The sequence below is a fragment of the Saccoglossus kowalevskii genome, chromosome 7 (genome assembly GCF_978046115.1).
Source record: "Saccoglossus kowalevskii chromosome 7, keSacKowa6.1, whole genome shotgun sequence".
Lineage (NCBI taxonomy): Eukaryota > Metazoa > Hemichordata > Enteropneusta > Harrimaniidae > Saccoglossus > Saccoglossus kowalevskii.
In genome coordinates this window covers 20430701-20447330 of record NC_140647.1, presented here as the reverse complement: position 1 = coordinate 20447330, position 16630 = coordinate 20430701, and the positions used below count along the sequence as shown (strand labels likewise).

At 38.4% G+C, this 16630-nt stretch overlaps 28 non-coding genes across 28 annotated transcripts; all 28 read left to right on the top strand.

The window, feature by feature from the left end:
• The first annotated feature begins 357 nt into the window (after positions 1–357).
• TRNAV-UAC (transfer RNA valine (anticodon UAC)) lies at positions 358–430 on the top strand. Its single transcript has one exon. It is a non-coding gene; the product is annotated as a tRNA-Val (tRNA).
• Positions 431–1724: 1294 nt separating this feature from the next.
• TRNAV-UAC (transfer RNA valine (anticodon UAC)) lies at positions 1725–1797 on the top strand. The gene has a single exon. It is a non-coding gene; the product is annotated as a tRNA-Val (tRNA).
• Positions 1798–2114: 317 nt separating this feature from the next.
• On the top strand, positions 2115–2187 carry TRNAV-UAC (transfer RNA valine (anticodon UAC)). Its single transcript has one exon. It is a non-coding gene; the product is annotated as a tRNA-Val (tRNA).
• Positions 2188–4434: 2247 nt separating this feature from the next.
• On the top strand, positions 4435–4507 carry TRNAV-UAC (transfer RNA valine (anticodon UAC)). The gene has a single exon. It is a non-coding gene; the product is annotated as a tRNA-Val (tRNA).
• A 512-nt stretch (positions 4508–5019) lies between these two features.
• TRNAV-UAC (transfer RNA valine (anticodon UAC)) lies at positions 5020–5092 on the top strand. Its single transcript has one exon. It is a non-coding gene; the product is annotated as a tRNA-Val (tRNA).
• Positions 5093–5214: 122 nt separating this feature from the next.
• TRNAV-UAC (transfer RNA valine (anticodon UAC)) lies at positions 5215–5287 on the top strand. Its single transcript has one exon. It is a non-coding gene; the product is annotated as a tRNA-Val (tRNA).
• A 122-nt stretch (positions 5288–5409) lies between these two features.
• TRNAV-UAC (transfer RNA valine (anticodon UAC)) lies at positions 5410–5482 on the top strand. Its single transcript has one exon. It is a non-coding gene; the product is annotated as a tRNA-Val (tRNA).
• Positions 5483–6178: 696 nt separating this feature from the next.
• On the top strand, positions 6179–6251 carry TRNAV-UAC (transfer RNA valine (anticodon UAC)). The gene has a single exon. It is a non-coding gene; the product is annotated as a tRNA-Val (tRNA).
• A 1479-nt stretch (positions 6252–7730) lies between these two features.
• On the top strand, positions 7731–7803 carry TRNAV-UAC (transfer RNA valine (anticodon UAC)). The gene has a single exon. It is a non-coding gene; the product is annotated as a tRNA-Val (tRNA).
• A 122-nt stretch (positions 7804–7925) lies between these two features.
• On the top strand, positions 7926–7998 carry TRNAV-UAC (transfer RNA valine (anticodon UAC)). Its single transcript has one exon. It is a non-coding gene; the product is annotated as a tRNA-Val (tRNA).
• Positions 7999–8120: 122 nt separating this feature from the next.
• On the top strand, positions 8121–8193 carry TRNAV-UAC (transfer RNA valine (anticodon UAC)). The gene has a single exon. It is a non-coding gene; the product is annotated as a tRNA-Val (tRNA).
• Positions 8194–8315: 122 nt separating this feature from the next.
• On the top strand, positions 8316–8388 carry TRNAV-UAC (transfer RNA valine (anticodon UAC)). The gene has a single exon. It is a non-coding gene; the product is annotated as a tRNA-Val (tRNA).
• A 122-nt stretch (positions 8389–8510) lies between these two features.
• On the top strand, positions 8511–8583 carry TRNAV-UAC (transfer RNA valine (anticodon UAC)). Its single transcript has one exon. It is a non-coding gene; the product is annotated as a tRNA-Val (tRNA).
• Positions 8584–8705: 122 nt separating this feature from the next.
• Positions 8706–8778, top strand: TRNAV-UAC (transfer RNA valine (anticodon UAC)). The gene has a single exon. It is a non-coding gene; the product is annotated as a tRNA-Val (tRNA).
• A 512-nt stretch (positions 8779–9290) lies between these two features.
• Positions 9291–9363, top strand: TRNAV-UAC (transfer RNA valine (anticodon UAC)). Its single transcript has one exon. It is a non-coding gene; the product is annotated as a tRNA-Val (tRNA).
• Positions 9364–9485: 122 nt separating this feature from the next.
• Positions 9486–9558, top strand: TRNAV-UAC (transfer RNA valine (anticodon UAC)). The gene has a single exon. It is a non-coding gene; the product is annotated as a tRNA-Val (tRNA).
• Positions 9559–9680: 122 nt separating this feature from the next.
• Positions 9681–9753, top strand: TRNAV-UAC (transfer RNA valine (anticodon UAC)). The gene has a single exon. It is a non-coding gene; the product is annotated as a tRNA-Val (tRNA).
• Positions 9754–10265: 512 nt separating this feature from the next.
• Positions 10266–10338, top strand: TRNAV-UAC (transfer RNA valine (anticodon UAC)). Its single transcript has one exon. It is a non-coding gene; the product is annotated as a tRNA-Val (tRNA).
• A 122-nt stretch (positions 10339–10460) lies between these two features.
• On the top strand, positions 10461–10533 carry TRNAV-UAC (transfer RNA valine (anticodon UAC)). Its single transcript has one exon. It is a non-coding gene; the product is annotated as a tRNA-Val (tRNA).
• A 122-nt stretch (positions 10534–10655) lies between these two features.
• Positions 10656–10728, top strand: TRNAV-UAC (transfer RNA valine (anticodon UAC)). The gene has a single exon. It is a non-coding gene; the product is annotated as a tRNA-Val (tRNA).
• Positions 10729–11435: 707 nt separating this feature from the next.
• TRNAV-UAC (transfer RNA valine (anticodon UAC)) lies at positions 11436–11508 on the top strand. The gene has a single exon. It is a non-coding gene; the product is annotated as a tRNA-Val (tRNA).
• A 901-nt stretch (positions 11509–12409) lies between these two features.
• TRNAV-UAC (transfer RNA valine (anticodon UAC)) lies at positions 12410–12482 on the top strand. The gene has a single exon. It is a non-coding gene; the product is annotated as a tRNA-Val (tRNA).
• A 706-nt stretch (positions 12483–13188) lies between these two features.
• TRNAV-UAC (transfer RNA valine (anticodon UAC)) lies at positions 13189–13261 on the top strand. The gene has a single exon. It is a non-coding gene; the product is annotated as a tRNA-Val (tRNA).
• Positions 13262–13969: 708 nt separating this feature from the next.
• On the top strand, positions 13970–14042 carry TRNAV-UAC (transfer RNA valine (anticodon UAC)). The gene has a single exon. It is a non-coding gene; the product is annotated as a tRNA-Val (tRNA).
• A 122-nt stretch (positions 14043–14164) lies between these two features.
• Positions 14165–14237, top strand: TRNAV-UAC (transfer RNA valine (anticodon UAC)). Its single transcript has one exon. It is a non-coding gene; the product is annotated as a tRNA-Val (tRNA).
• Positions 14238–14554: 317 nt separating this feature from the next.
• Positions 14555–14627, top strand: TRNAV-UAC (transfer RNA valine (anticodon UAC)). The gene has a single exon. It is a non-coding gene; the product is annotated as a tRNA-Val (tRNA).
• A 317-nt stretch (positions 14628–14944) lies between these two features.
• On the top strand, positions 14945–15017 carry TRNAV-UAC (transfer RNA valine (anticodon UAC)). Its single transcript has one exon. It is a non-coding gene; the product is annotated as a tRNA-Val (tRNA).
• A 122-nt stretch (positions 15018–15139) lies between these two features.
• Positions 15140–15212, top strand: TRNAV-UAC (transfer RNA valine (anticodon UAC)). Its single transcript has one exon. It is a non-coding gene; the product is annotated as a tRNA-Val (tRNA).
• Positions 15213–16630: the final 1418 nt, after the last annotated feature.

Here is a 16630-nt window from a genome sequence, read left to right as displayed (position 1 = left end):
TTACACGCAGAAGGCCTGAGTTCGATCCTCAGTGAAACTAATTAATTATTTTTGATTTATTCTTTTAACAATTTTCGTCATTTTGTGCCACTTTGTCTATTCAAGTCTACACTGTTTGGTTCATGATTTAGGGCTTATAACCACTGTTTTGTAATTCCTACTGGTTTCATGGTGTAGCGGATATCACATCTGGTATACACGCAGAAGTCCCTGAGTTTAATCCTCAGCGAAACCAATTAATAATTTTTGATTTATTCTCGTAACAATTTTCACAATTTTATCCAACTTCGCCAATTCGTGTCTGCACAGTTTAGTTCAGGGTGTAGGGGTTACAACCACTTTTTGTTAATTCTAAGTGGTTTCATGGTGTAGCGGTTATCACGTCTGCTTTACACGCAGAAGGCCCTGAGTTCGATCCTCAGTGAAACCAATTAATAGCTTTTTGATTTATTCTCGTAACAATTTGCAAAATTTTATGCCACTTAGCCACTTCGTGTCTGCACAGTGTAGTTCATGGTTTAGAGGTTATAACCACTGTTTGGTAATTCCTACTGGTTTCATGGTGTAGCGGATATCACATCTGGTATACACGCAGAAGTCCCTGAGTTTAATCCTCAGCGAAACCAATTAATAATTTTTGATTTATTCTCGCAACAATTTGCAAAATTTTATGCAACTTTGCCAATTCTTGTCTGCACAGTGTAGTTCAGGGTGTAGGGGTTATAACCACTGTTCAGTAATTCCAACTGGTTTCATGGTGTAGCGGTTATCATGTCTGCTTTACACGCTGAAGGCCCTGACTTCGATTCTCAGTCAAACCAATTAATAATTTTTGATTTATTCTCATAACAATTTTCGTCCTTTTGTGCCACTTTGTCTATTCATGTCTACACTGTTTGGTTCATGGTTTAGAGGTTATAACCACTGTTTGGTAATTCCTACTGGTTTCATGGTGTAGCGGATATCACATCTGGTATACACGCAGAAGTCCCTGAGTTTAATCCTCAGCGAAACCAATTAATAATTTTTGATTTATTCTCGCAACAATTTGCAAAATTTTATGCCACTTTGATAATTCGTGTCTGCACAGTTTAGTTCAGGTTGTAGGGGTTCTAACCACTGTTTTGTAATTCCAACTGGTTTCATGGTGTAGCAGTTATCACGTCTGCTTTACACGCAGAAGGACCTGACTTCGATCCTCAGTGAAACCAATTAATAATTTTTGATTTATTCTCGTAACAATTTTCGTCCTTTTGTGCCACTTTGTCTATTCGTGTCTACACTGTTTGGTTCATGGTTTATTGGTTATAACCACTGTTTTGTAATTCCAACTGGTTTCGTGGTGCAGCGGTTATCACGTCTGCTTTACACGCAGAAAGCCCTGAGTTCGATCCTCAGTGAAACCAATTAATAATTTTTGATTTATTCTCGTAAAAATTTTCACAATTTTATGCCACTTTGCCAATTCGTGTCTGCACAGTTTAGTTCAGGGTGTAGGGGTTATAACCACTGTTTTGCAATTCTAACTGGTTTCATGGTTTAGCGGTTATCACGTCTGCTTTACACGCAGAAGGGCCTGAGTTCGATCCTCAGTGAAACCAATTAATAAATTTTTGATTTATTATCGTAACAATTTTCACACTTTTATGCAACTTTGCCAATTCGTGTCTGCACTGTTTGGTTCATGGTTTAGCGGTTATAACCACTGTTTAGTAATTCCAACTGGTTTCATGGTGTAGCGGTTATCACGTCTGCTTTACACGCAGAAGGCCCTGAGTTCGTTCCTCAGTGAAACCAATTAATAATTTTTGATTTATTCTCGTACAAATTTTCAAAATTTTATGCCACTTTGCCAATTCGTGTCTGCACAGTTTAGTTCAGGGTGTAGGGGTTATAACCACTGTTTTGTAATTCCAACTGCTTTCATGGTTTAGTGGTTATCATGTCTGCTTTACACGCAGAAGGCCCTGACTTCGATTCTCAGTCAAACCAATTAATAATTTTTGATTTATTCTCATAACAATTTTCGTCCTTTTGTGCCACTTTGTCTATTCATGTCTACACTGTTTGGTTCATGGTTTAGAGGTTATAACCACTGTTTTGTAATTCCACCTGGTTTCATGGTGTAGCGGTTATCACGTCTGCTTTACACGCAGAAGGCCCTGAGTTCGATCCTCAGTGAAACCAATTAGTAACTTTTTGATTTATTCTCGTAGCAATTTGCAAAATTTGATGCCACTTTACCAATTCGTGTCTGCACAGTTTAGTTCAGGGTGTAGGGGTTATAACCACTGTTTTGTAATTCTAACTGGTTTCATGGTTTAGCGGTTATCACGTCTGCTTTACACGCAGAAGGGCCTGAGTTCGATCCTCAGTGAAACCAATTAATAAATTTTTGATTTATTATCGTAACAATTTTCACACTTTTATGCAACTTTGCCAATTCGTGTCTGCACTGTTTGGTTCATGGTTTAGCGGTTATAACCACTGTTTAATAATTCCAACTGGTTTCATGGTGTAGCGGTTATCACGTCTGATTTACACGCAGAAGGCCCTGACTTCGATCCTCTGTGAAACCAATTAACAATTTTTGATTTATTCTCACAACAATTTTCGTCATTTTGTGCCACTTTGTCTATTCGTGTCTCCACTGCTTGGCTTATGGTGTAGAGGTTATAACCACTGTTTGGTAATTCCACCTGGTTTCATGGTGTAGCGGTTATCACGTCTGCTTTACACGCAGAAGGCCCTCAGTGAAACCAATTAATAACTTTTTGATTAATTCTCGTAACAATTTGCAAAATTTTATGCCACTTTGCCAATTCGTGTCTGCACAGTTTAGTTCAGGGTGTAGGGGTTACAACCACTGTTTTGTAATTCCAACTGGTTTCATGGTGTAGAGGTTATCATGTCTGCTTTACACGCAGAAGGCCCTGACTTCGATCCTCAGTGAAACCAATTAATAATTTTTGATTTATTCTCGTAACAATTTTCGTCCTTTTGTGCCACTTTGTCTATTCATGTCTACACTGTTTAGTTTATGGTTTAGTGGTTATAACCACTGTTTGGTAATTCCAACTGGATTCATGGTGTAGCGGTTATCATGTCTGCTTTACACGCAGAAGGCCCTGAGTTCGATCCTCAGTGAAACCAATTAATGATGTGTGATTTATTCTCGTAACAATTTTCACAATTTTATGCAACTTTGCCAATTCGTGTCTGCACAGTTTAGTTCAGGGTGTAGGGGTTAAAACCACTGTTTGGTAATTCCAACTGGTTTCATGGTGTAGCGGTTATCACGTCTGCTTTACACGCAGAAGGCCCTCAGTGAAACCAATTAATAACTTTTTGATTTATTATCGTAACAATTTTCACAATTTTATGCAACTTTGCCAATTCTTGTCTGCACAGTGTAGTTCAGGGTGTAGGGGTTATAACCACTGTTCAGTAATTCCAACTGATTTCATGGTGTAGCGGTTATCGTGTCTGCTTTACACGCAGAAGGCCCTGACTTCGATCCTCAGTGAAACCAATTAATAATTTTTGATTTATTCTCGTAACAATTTTCGTCCTTTTGCGCCACTTTGTTTATTCATGTCTACACTGTTTGATTCATGGTTTAGCGGTTATAACCACTGTTTGGTAATTCCAACTGGTTTCATGGTGTAGCGTTTATCACGTCTGCTTTACACGCAGAAGGCCCTGAGTTCGATCCTCAGTGAAACAAATTAATAATTTTTAAATATTCTCGTAACAATTTTCACAATTTTATGCAACTTTGCCAATTCGTGTCTGCACAGTTTAGTTCAGGGTGTAGGGGTTACAACCACTTTTTGGTAATTCTAAGTGGTTTCATGGTGTAGCGGTTATCACGTCTGCTTTACACGCAGAAGGCCCTGACTTCGATCCTCAGTGAAACCAATTAATAATTTTTGATTTATTCTCGTAACAATTTTCGTCCTTTTGTGCCACTTCGTCTATTCATGTCTACACTGTTTAGTTTATGGTTTAGCGGTTATAACCACTGTTTGGTTATTCCAACTGGATTCATGGTGTAGCGGTTATCACGTCTGCTTTACACGCAGAAGGCCCTGAGTTCGATCCTCAGTGAAACCAATTAATAACTTTTTGATTTATTATCGTAACAATTTTCACAATTTTATGCAACTTTGCCAATTCTTGTCTGCACAGTGTAGTTCAGGGTGTAGGGGTTATAACCACTGTTCAGTAATTCCAACTGGTTTCATGGTGTAGCGGTTATCGTGTCTGGTATACACGCAGAAGGCCCTGACTTCGATCCTCAGTGAAACCAATTAATAATTTTTGATTTATTCTCGTAACAATTTTCGTCCTTTTGCGCCACTTTGTCTATTCATGTCTACACTGTTTGATTCATGGTTTAGCGGTTATAACCACTGTTTGGTAATTCCAACTGGTTTCATGGTGTAGCGTTTATCACGTCTGCTTTACACGCAGAAGGCCCTGAGTTCGATCCTCAGTGAAACCAATTAATAATTTTTGATTTATTCTCGTAACAATATTCGTCCTTTTGTGCCACTTTGTTTGTTCGTGTCTACACTGTTTGGTTCATGGTTTAGCGGTTATAACCACTGTTTTGTAATTCCATCTGGTTTCATGGTGTAACGGTTATCACGTCTGCTTTACACGCAAAAGGCCCTGACTTCGATCCTCAGTGAAACCAATTAATAATTTTTGATTTATTCTCTTTACAATTTTCGTCATTTTCTGCCACTTTCTCTATTCATGTCTACACTGTTTAGTTCATGGTTTAGGGGTTAAAACCACTGTTTGGTAATTCCAACTGGTTTCATGGTGTAGCGGTTATCACGCCTGCTTTACACGCAAAAGGCCCTGAGTTCGATCCTCAGTGAAACCAATTAATAAATTTTGAGTTATTCTAGCAACAATTTGCTAAATTTTATGCCACCTTGACAATTCTTGTTTGCACAGTTTAGTTCAGGGTGTAGGGGTTAAAACCACTGTTTTGTAATTCCAACTGGTTTCATGGTGTAGCGGTTATCACGTCTGCTTTACACGCAGAAGGCCCTGAGTTCGATCCTCAGTGAAACCAATTAATAATTTTTGATTTATTCTCGTAACAATTTGCACAATTTTATGCAACTTTGCCAATTCGTGTCTGCACAGTTTAGTTAAGGGTGTAGGGGTTATAACCACTGTTTTGTAATTTCACCTGGTTTCATAGTGTAGCGGTTATCATGTCTGCTTTACACGCAGAAGACCCTGAGTTCGATCCTCAGTGAAACCAATTGAGGATTTTTGATTTATTCTTTTAACAATTTTCGTCATTTTCTGCCACTTTGTCTATTCATGTCTACACTGTTTAGTTCATGGTTTAGCGGTTATAACCTCTGTTTGGTAATTCCAACTGGTTTCATGGTGTAGCGGTTAGCACGTCTGCTTTACACGCAGAAGGCCCTGAGTTCAATCCTCAGTGAAACCAATTAATAATTTTTGATTTATTCTCGTAACAATTTTCACAATTTTATGCAACTTTGCCAATTCGTGTCTGCACAGTGTAGTTCATGGTTTAGCGGTTATAACCACTGTTTGATAATTCTAACTGGTTTCATGATGTAGCGGTTATCACGTCTGCTTCACATTCAGAAGGCCCTGAGTTCGATCCTCAGTGAAACCAATTAATAATTTTTGATTTATTCTCGTAACAATTTTCACAATTTTATGCAACTTTGCCAATTCGTGTCTGCACAGTTTAGTTCAGGGTGTAGGGGTTATAACCACTGTTTTGTAATTCCACCTGGTTTCATGGTGTAGCGTTTATCATATCTGCTTTACACGCAGAAGGCCCTGACTTCGATCCTCAGTGAAACCAATTAATAATTTTTGATTTATTCTCGTAACAATTTTCGTCCTTTTGTGCCACTTTGTCTATTCATGTCTACACGGTTTAGTTCATGGTTTAGCGGTTATAACCACTGTTTGGTAATTAAAACTGGTTTCATGGTGTAGCGGTTATCACGTCTGCTTTACACGCAGAAGGCCCTCAGTGAAACCAATTAATAACTTTTTGATTTATTCTCGTAACAATTTTCAAAATTTTATGCCACTTTGCCAATTCGTGTCTGCACAGTTTAGTTCAGGGTGTAGGGGTTATAACCACTGTTTTGTAATTACAACTGGTTTCGTGGTGTAGCGGTTATCACGTCTGCTTTACACGCAGAAGTCCCTGAGTTCGATCCTCAGTGAAACCAATTAATACATTTTTGATTTATTATCGTAACAATTTTATGCAACTTTGCCGATTCGTGTCTGCACAGTGTAGTTCAGGGTGTAGGGGTTATAACCACTGTTCAGTAATTCCAACTGGTTTCATGGTGTAGCGGTTATCATGTCTGCTTTACACACTGAAGGCCCTGACTTCGATCCTCAGTGAAACCAATTAATAACTTTTTGATTTATTCTTTTAACAATTTTCGTCATTTTATGCTACTTTGTCTATTCATGTCTACACTGTTTGGTTCATGATTTAGGGTTATAACCACTGTTTTGTAATTCCTACTGGTTTCATGGTGTAGCGGATATCACATCTGGTATACACACAGAAGGCCCCGAGTTCGATCCTCAGTGAAACCAATTAATAAATTTTGATTTATTCTCGTAACAATTTTCACAATTTTATGCAACGTTGCCAATTCGTGTCTGCACAGTGTAGTTCAGGGTGTAGGGGTTATAACCACTGTTCAGTAATTCCAACTGGTTTTATGGTGTAGCGGTTATCATGTCTGCTTTACTCGCAGAAGGCCCTGAGTTCTATCCTCAGTGAAACCAATCGATGATTTTTGATTTATTCTTTTAACAATTTTCGTCATTTTCTGCCACTTTGTCTATTCATGTCTACACTGTTTGGTTCATGGTTTAGGGGTTAAAACCACTGTTTGTTAATTCCAACTGGTTTCATGGTGTAGCGGTTATCATGTCTGCTTTACACGCAGAAGGCACTGACTTCGATCCTCAGTGAAACCAATTAATAATTTTTGATTTATTCTCGTAACAATTTTCACAATTTTATGCAACTTTGCCAATTCGTGTCTGCACAGTTTAGTTCAGGGTTTAGGGGTTATAACCACTGTTTTGTAATTCCACCTGGTTTCATGGTGTAGCGGTTATCACGTCTGCTTTACACGAAGAAGGCCCTGAGTTCGATCCTCAGTGAAACCAATTAATGATTTTTGATTTATTCTTTTAACAATATTCGTCATTTTGTGCCACTTTGTCTATTCATGTCTACACTGTTTGGTTCATGATTTAGGGGTTATAACCATTGTTTTGTAATTCTTACTGGTTTCATGGTGTATCGGTTATCACGTCTGCTATACACGCAGAAGGCCCTGAGTTTAATCCTCAGCGAAACCAATTAATAATTTTTGATTTATTCTCGTAACAATTTTCGTCCTTTTGTGCCACTTTGTCTATTCGTGTCTACACTGTTTGGTTTATGGTTTAGCGGTTATAACCACTGTTTGGTAATTCCAACTGGTTTCATGGTGTAGCGGTTATCACGTCTGGTTTACACGCAGAAGGCCCTGAGTTTAATCCTCAGCGAAACCAATTAATAATTTTTGATTTATTCTCGTAACAATTTTCACAATTTTATGCAACTTTGCCAATTCGTGTCTGCACAGTGTAGTTCAGGGTGTAGGGGTTATAACCACTGTTCAGTAATTCTAAGTGGTTTCATGGTGTAGCGGTTATCACGTCTGCTTTACACGCAGAAGGCCCTGAGTTCGATCCTCAGTGAAACCAATTAATACATTTTGATTTATTCTCGCAACAATTTGCAAAATGTTATGCAACTTTGACAATTCGTGTCTGCACAGTTTAGTTCAGGGTGTAGGGGTTATAACCACTGCTTTGAAATTCCACCTGGTTTCATGGTGTAGCGGTTATCACGTCTGCTTTACACGCAGATGGACCTGAGTTCGATCCTCAGTGAAACCAATTAACAATTTTTGATTTATTCTCGTAACAATTTTCGTCCTTTTGTGCCACTTTATCTATTCATGTCTACACTGTTTAGTTCATGGTTTAGCGGTTATAACCACTGTTGGGTAATTAAAACTGGTTTCATGGTGTAGCGGTTATCACGTCTGCTTTACACGCAGATGGACCTGAGTTCGATCCTCAGTGAAACCAATTAATAATTTTTGATTTATTCTCGTAACAATTTTCGTCCTTTTGTGCCACTTTATCTATTCATGTCTACACTGTTTAGTTCATGGTTTAGCGGTTATAACCACTGTTTGGTAATTAAAACTGGTTTCATGGTGTAGCGGTTATCACGTCTGCTTTACACGCAGATGGACCTGAGTTCGATCCTCAGTGAAACCAATTAATAATTTTTGATTTATTCTTGTAACAATTTGCACAATTTTATGCAACTTTGCCAATTCGTGTCTGCACAGTTTAGTTAAGGGTGTAGGGGTTATAACCACTGTTTTGTAATTTCACCTGGTTTCATAGTGTAGCGGTTATCATGTCTGCTTTACACGCAGAAGACCCTGAGTTCGATCCTCAGTGAAACCAATTGAGGATTTTTGATTTATTCTTTTAACAATTTTCGTCATTTTCTGCCACTTTGTCTATTCATGTCTACACTGTTTAGTTCATGGTTTAGCGGTTATAACCTCTGTTTGGTAATTCCAACTGGTTTCATGGTGTAGCGGTTAGCACGTCTGCTTTACACGCAGAAGGCCCTGAGTTCAATCCTCAGTGAAACCAATTAATAATTTTTGATTTATTCTCGTAACAATTTTCACAATTTTATGCAACTTTGCCAATTCGTGTCTGCACAGTGTAGTTCATGGTTTAGCGGTTATAACCACTGTTTGATAATTCTAACTGGTTTCATGATGTAGCGGTTATCACGTCTGCTTCACATTCAGAAGGCCCTGAGTTCGATCCTCAGTGAAACCAATTAATTATTTTTGATTTATTCTCTTTACAATTTTCGTCATTTTCTGCCACTTTGTCTATTCATGTCTACACTGTTTAGTTCATGGTTTAGGGGTTAAAACCACTGTTTGGTAATTCCAACTGGTTTCATGGTGTAGCGGTTATCATGTCTGCTTTACACGCAGAAGGCCCTGACTTCGATCCTCAGTGAAACCAATTAATAATTTTTGATTCATTCTCGTAACAATTTTCGTCCTTTTGTGCCACTTTGTCTATTCGTGTTAACACTGTTTGGTTCATGGTTTAGCGGTTATAACCACTGTTTGGTAATTCCAACTGGTTTCATGGTGTAGCGGTTATCACGTCTGCTTTACACGCAGAAGGCCCTGAGTTCGATCCTCAGTGAAACCAAATAATAATTTTTGATGTATTCTTGTAACAATTTTCACAATTTTATGCTACTTTGCCAATTCGTGTCTGCACAGTTTAGTTCAGGGTGTAGGGGTTAAAACCACTGTTTTGTAATTCCAACTGGTTTCATGGTGTAGCGGTTATCATGTCTGCTTTACACGCAGAAGGCCCTGAGTTCGATCCTCAGTGAAACCAATTAATGATTTTTGATTTATTCTTTAAACAATATTCGTCATTTTGTGCCACTTTGTCTATTCATGTCTACACTGTTTGCTTCATGGTTTAGCGATTATAACCAGTGTTTGGTAATTCCAACTGGTTTCATGGTGTAGCGGTTTTCACGTCTGCTTTACACGCAGAAGACCCTGAGTTCGATCCTCAGTGAAACCAATTAATGATTTTTGATTTATTCTTTTAACAATATTCGTCATTTTGTGCCACTTTGTCTATTCATGTCTACACTCTTTGGTTCATGATTTAGGGGTTATAACCACTGTTTTGTAATTCCTACTGGTTTCATGGTGTAGCGGTTATCACATCTGCTATACACGCAGAAGGCCCTGAATTTAATCCTCAGCGAAACCAATTAATAATTTTTGATTTATTCTCGCAACAATTTTCACAATTTTATGCAACTTTGCCAATTCGTATCTGCACAGTTTAGTTCAGGGTGTAGGGGTTACAACCACTTTTTGGTAATTCTAAGTGGTTTCATGGTGTAGCGGTTATCACGTTAGCTTTACACGCAGAAGGCCCTGACATCGATCCTCAGTGAAACCAATTAATAATTTTTGATTTATTCTCGTAACAATGTTCGCCCTTTTGTGCCACTTTGTCTATTCGTGTCTACACTGTTTGCTTCATGGTTTAGTGGTTGTAACCAGTGTTTGGTAATTCAAACTGGTTTCATGGTGTAGCGGTTATCACGTCAGCTTTACACGCAGAAGGCCCTGAGTTCGATCCTCAGTGAAACCAATTAATAATTTTTGATTTATTCTCGTAACAATTTTCGTCCTTTTGTGCCACTTTGTCTGTCCATGTCTACACTGTTTAGTTCATGGTTTAGCGGTTATAACCACTGTTGGCTATTTCCAACCGGTTTTATGGTGTAGCGGGTATCACGTCTGCTTTACACGCAGAAGACCCTGAGTTCGATCCTCAGTGAAACCAATTAATAATTTTTGATTTATTCTCGTAACAATTTTCACAATTTTATGTAACTTTGCCAAATCGTGTCTGCACAGTTTAGTTCAGGGTGTAGGGGTTAAAACCACTGTTTGGTAATTCCAACTGGTTTCATGGTGTAGCGGTTATCACGTCTGCTTTACACGCAGAAAGCCCTGAGTTCGATCCTCAGTGAAACCAATTAATAATTTTTGATTTATTCTCGTAACAATGTTCGCCCTTTTGTGCCTCTTTGTCTATTCATGTCTACACTGTTTGCTTCATGGTTTAGCGGTTATAACCAGTGTTTGGTAATTCCAACTGGTTTCATGGTGTAGCGGTTTTCACGTCTGCTTTACACGCAGAAGACACTGACTTCGATCCTCAGTGAAACCATTTAATACATTTTGATTTATTCTCGCAACAATTTGCAAAATTTTATGCAACTTTGACAATTCGTGTCTGCACAGTTTAGTTCAGGGTGTAGGGGTTATAACCACTGTTTTGTAATTCCAACTGGTTTCATGGTGTAGCAGTTATCATGTCTCCTTTACACGCAGAAGACCCTGAGTTCGATCCTCAGTGAAACCAATTAATTATTTTTGATTTATTCTCTTTACAATTTTCGTCATTTTCTGCCACTTTGTCTATTCATGTCTACACTGTTTAGTTCATGGTTTAGGGGTTAAAACCACTGTTTGGTAATTCCAACTGGTTTCATGGTGTAGCGGTTATCATGTCTGCTTTACACGCAGAAGGCCCTGACTTCGATCCTCAGTGAAACCAATTAATAATTTTTGATTTATTCTCTTAACAATTTTCGTCATGTTGTGCCACTTTGTCTATTCATATCTACCCTGTTTAGTTCATGGTTTAGGGGTTATAACCACTGTTTGGTAATTCCAAGTGGTTTCATGGTGTAGCGGTTATCACGTCTGCTTTACACGCAGAAGGCCCTGAGTTCGATCCTCAGTGAAACCAATTAATACATTTTGATTTATTCTCGCAACAATTTGCAATATTGCATGCAACTTTGACAATTCGTGTCTGCACAGTTTAGTTCAGGGTGCAAGGGTTATGACCACTGTTTTGTAATTCCAACTGGTTTCATGGTGTAGCGGTTATCACGTCTGCTTTACACGCAGAAGGCCCTGACTTCGATTGTCAGTGAAACCAATTAATAAATTTTGATTTATTCTTTTAACAATATTCGTCATTTTGTGCCACTTTGTCTATTCATGTCTACACTGTATGGTTCATGATTTAGGGGTTATAACCACTGTTTTGTAATTCCTACTGGTTTCATGGTGTAGCGGTTATCACATCTGCTATACACGCAGAAGGCCCTGAGTTTAATCCTCAGCGAAACCAATTAATAATTTTTGATTTATTCTCGTAACAATTTTCACAATTTTATGCAACTTTGCCAATTCGTGTCTGCACAGTTTAGTTCAGGGTGTAGGGGTTACAACCACTTTTTGGTAATTCTAAGTGGTTCATGGTGTAGCGGTTATCACGTCAGCTTTACACGCAGAAGGGCCTGACTTCGATCCTCAGTGAAACCAATTAATAATTTTTGATTTATTCTCGTAACAATGTTCGCCCTTTTGTGCCACTTTGTCTATTCGTGTCTACACTGTTTGCTTCATGGTTTAGTGGTTGTAACCAGTGTTTGGTAATTCAAACTGGTTTCCTGGTGTAGCGGGTATCACGTCAGCTTTACACGCAGAATGCCCAGAGTTCGATCCTCAGTGAAACCAATTAATAATTTTTGATTTATTCTCGTAACAATTTTCGTCCTTTTGTGCCACTTTGTCTGTTCATGTCTACACTGTTTGGTTCATGATTTAGGGGTTATAACCAGTGTTTGGTAATTCCAACTGGTTTCATGGTGTAGCGGTTATCACGTCTGCTTTACACGCAGAAGGCCCTGAGTTCGATCCTCAGTGAAACCAATTAATACATTTTGAATTATTCTCGCAACAATTTGCAAAATTTTATGCAACTTTGACAATTCGTGTCCACACAGTTTAGTTCAGGGTGTAGGGTTATAACCACTGTTTTGTAATTCCAACTGGTTTCATGGTGTAGCGGTTATCACGTCTGCTTTACACGCAGAAGGCCCTGACTTCGATTGTCAGTGAAACCAATTAATAAATTTTGATTTATTCTTTTAACAATATTCGTCATTTTGTGCCGCTTTGTCTATTCATGTCTACACTGTTTGGTTCATGATTTAGGGGTTATAACCACTGTTTTGTAATTCCTACTGGTTTCATGGTGTAGCGGTTATCACATCTGCTATACACGCAGAAGGCTCTGAGTTTAATCCTCAGCGAAACCAATTAATAATTTTTGATTTATTCTCGTAACAATTTTCACAATTTTATGCAACTTTGCCAATTCGTGTCTGCACAGTTTAGTTCAGGGTGTAGGGGTTACAACCACTTTTTGGTAATTCTAAGTGGTTTCATGGTGTAACGGTTATCACGTCAGCTTTACACGCAGAAGGCCCTGACTTCGATCCTCAGTGAAACCAATTAATATTTTTTGATTTATTCTCGTAACAATGTTCGCCCTTTTGTGCCACTTTGTCTATTCGTGTCTACACTGTTTGCTTCATGGTTTAGTGGTTGTAACCAGTGTTTGGTAATTCAAACTGGTTTCATGGTGTAGCGGTTATCACGTCAGCTTTACACGCAGAAGGCCCTGAGTTCGATCCTCAGTGAAACCAATTAATAATTTTTGATTTATTCTCGTAACAATTTTCGTCCTTTTGTGCCACTTTGTCTATTCGTGTCTACACTGTTTGGTTCATGGTTTAGAGGTTATAACCACTGTTTGGTAATTCCAACTGGTTTCATGGTGAAGCGGTTATCATGTCTGCTTTACACGCAGAAGGCCCTAAGTTTGATCCTCAGTAAAACCAACTAATAACTTTTTGATTTATTAACGTAACAATTTTCACAATTTTATGCAACTTTGACAATTCGTGTCTGCACAGTTTAGTTCAGGGTGTAGGGGTTATAACCACTGTTTAGTAATTCCAACTGGTTTCATGGTGTAGCGGTTATCACGTCTGCTTTACACGAAGAAGGCCCTGAGTTCGATACTCAGTGAAACTAATTAATGTTTTTTTATTTATTCTCTTAACAATTTTCGTCATGTTTTGCCACTTTGTCTATTCATGTCTATCCTGTTTAGTTCATGGTTTAGAGGTTATAACCACTGTTTGGTAATTCCAAGTGGTTTCATGGTGTAGCGGTTATCACGTCTGCTTTACACGAAGAAGGCCCTGAGTTCGATACTCAGTGAAACTAATTAATGTTTTTTTATTTATTCTCTTAACAATTTTCGTCATGTTTTGCCACTTTGTCTATTCATGTCTATCCTGTTTAGTTCATGGTTTAGAGGTTATAACCACTGTTTGGTAATTCCAAGTGGTTTCATGGTGTAGCGGTTATCACGTCTGCTTTACACGCAGAAGGCCCTGAGTTCGATCCTCAGTGAAACCAATTAATAATTTTTGATATATTCTCGTAACAATTTTCACAATTTTATGCAACTTTGCCAATTCGTGTCTGCACAATTTAGTTCAGGGTGTAGGGGTTATAACCACTGTTTGGTAATTCCAAGTGGTTTCATGGTGTAGCGGTTATCACGTCTGCTTTACACGCAGAAGGCCCTGAGTTCGATCCTCAGTGAAACCAATTAATAATTTTTGATATATTCTCGTAACAATTTTCACAATTTTATGCAACTTTGCCAATTCGTGTCTGCACAGTTTAGTTCAGGGTGTAGGGGTTACAACCACTTTTTGGTAATTCTAAGTGGTTTCATGGTGTAGCGGTTATCATGTCTGCTTTACACGCAGAAGGCCCTGACTTCGATCCTCAGTGAAACCAATTAATAATTTTTGATTTATTCTCGTAACAATTTTCGTCCTTTTGTGCCACTTTGTCTATTCGTGTCTACACTGTTTGGTTCATGGTTTAGCGGTTATAACCACTGTTTTGTAATTCCAACTGGTTTCATGGTGTAGCGGTTATCACGTCTGCTTTACACGCAGAAGGCCCTGGGTTCGATCCTCAGTGAAACCAATTATTGATTTTTGATTTATTCTTTTAACAATATTCGTCATTTTGTGCCACTTTGTCTATTCATGTCTACACTGTTCGGTTCATGATTTAGGGGTTATAACCACTGTTTTGTAATTCCTACTGGTTTCATGGTGTAGCGGTTATCACATCTGCTATACACGCAGAAGGCCCTGAGTTTAATCCTCAGCGAAACCAATTAATAATTTTTGATTTATTCTCGTAACAATTTTCCTCCTTTTGTGCCACTTTGTCTATTCGTGTCTACACTGTTTGGTTCATGGTTTAGCGGTTATAACCACTGTTTTGTAATTCCAACTGGTTTCATGGTGTAGCGGTTATCACGTCTGCTTTACACGCAGAAGGCCCTGAGTTCGATCCTCAGCGAAACCAATTAATAATTTTTGATTTATTCTCGTAACAAGTTTCCTCCTTTTGTGCCACTTTGTCTATTCGTGTCTACACTGTTTGGTTCATGGTTTAGCGGTTATAACCACTGTTTTGTAATTCCAACTGGTTTCATGGTGTAGCGGTTATCACGTCTGCTTTACACGCAGAAGGCCCTGAGTTCGATCCTCAGCGAAACCAATTAATAATTTTTGATTTATTCTCGTAACAATTTTCCTCCTTTTGTGCCACTTTGTCTATTCGTGTCTACACTGTTTAGTTCAGGGTGTAGGGGTTACAACCACTTTTTGGTAATTCTAAGTGGTTTCATGGTGTAGCGGTTATCACGTCTGCTTTACACGCAGAAGGCCCTGACTTCGATCCTCAGTGAAACCAATTAATAATTTTTGATTTATTCTCGTAACAATTTTCACAATTTTATGCAACTTTGCCAATTCGTGTCTGCACAGTTTAGTTCAGGGTGTAGGGGTTACAACCACTTTTTGGTAATTCTGAGTGGTTTCATGGTGTAGCGGTTATCACGTCTGCTTTACACGCAGAAGGCCCTGACTTCGATCGTCAGTGAAACGAATTAATAATTTTTGATTTATTCTCGAAACAATGTTCGCCCTTCTGTGCCACTTTGTCTATTTGTGTCTACACTGTTTGGTTCATGGTTCATGGTTTAGCGGTTATAACCACTGTTTTGTAATTCCAACTGGTTTCATGGTGTAGCGGTTATCACGTCTGCTTTACACGCAGAAGGCCCTGACTTCGATTCTCAGTGAAACCAATTAATAATTTTTGATTTATTCTCGCAACAATTTGCAAAGTTTTATGCAACTTTGACAATTCGTGTCTGCACAGTTTAGTTCAGGTTGTAGGGGTTCTAACCACTGTTTTGTAATTCCAACTGGTTTCATGGCTTAGCGGTTATCACGTCTGCTTTACACGCAGAAGGCCCTGAGTTCGATTCTCAGTGCAACCAATTAATGATTTTTGATTTATTCTTTTAACAATATTCGTCATTTTGTGCCACTTTGTCTATTCATGTCTACACAGTTTAGTTCAGGGTGTAGGGGTTATAAGCACTGTTTTGTAATTTCACTGGTTTCATGGTGTAGCGGTTATCACGTCTGCTTTACACGCAGAAGGCCCTGACTTCGATCCTCAGTGAAACCAATTAATAACTTTTTGATTTATTATCGTAACGATTTTCACAATTTTATGCAACTTTGCCAATTCGTGTCTGCACAGTGTAGTTCAGGGTGTAGGGGTTATAACCACTGTTCAGTAATCCTAACTGGTTTCATGGTGTAGCGATTATCATGTCTCCTTTACACGAAGAAGGCCCCGAGTTCGATCCCCAGTAAAACCCATTAATGATTTTTGATTTATTCTTTTAACAATTTTCATCATTTCGTGCCACTTTGTCTATTCATGTCTACACTGTATGGTTCATGATTTAGGAGTTATAACCACTGTTTTGTAATTCCTACTGGTTTCATGGTGTAGCGGTTATCACATCTGCTATACACGCAGAAGGCCCCGAGTTTAATCCTCAGCGAAACCAGTTAATAATTTTTGATTTATTTTCGTAACAATTTGCAAAATTTTAT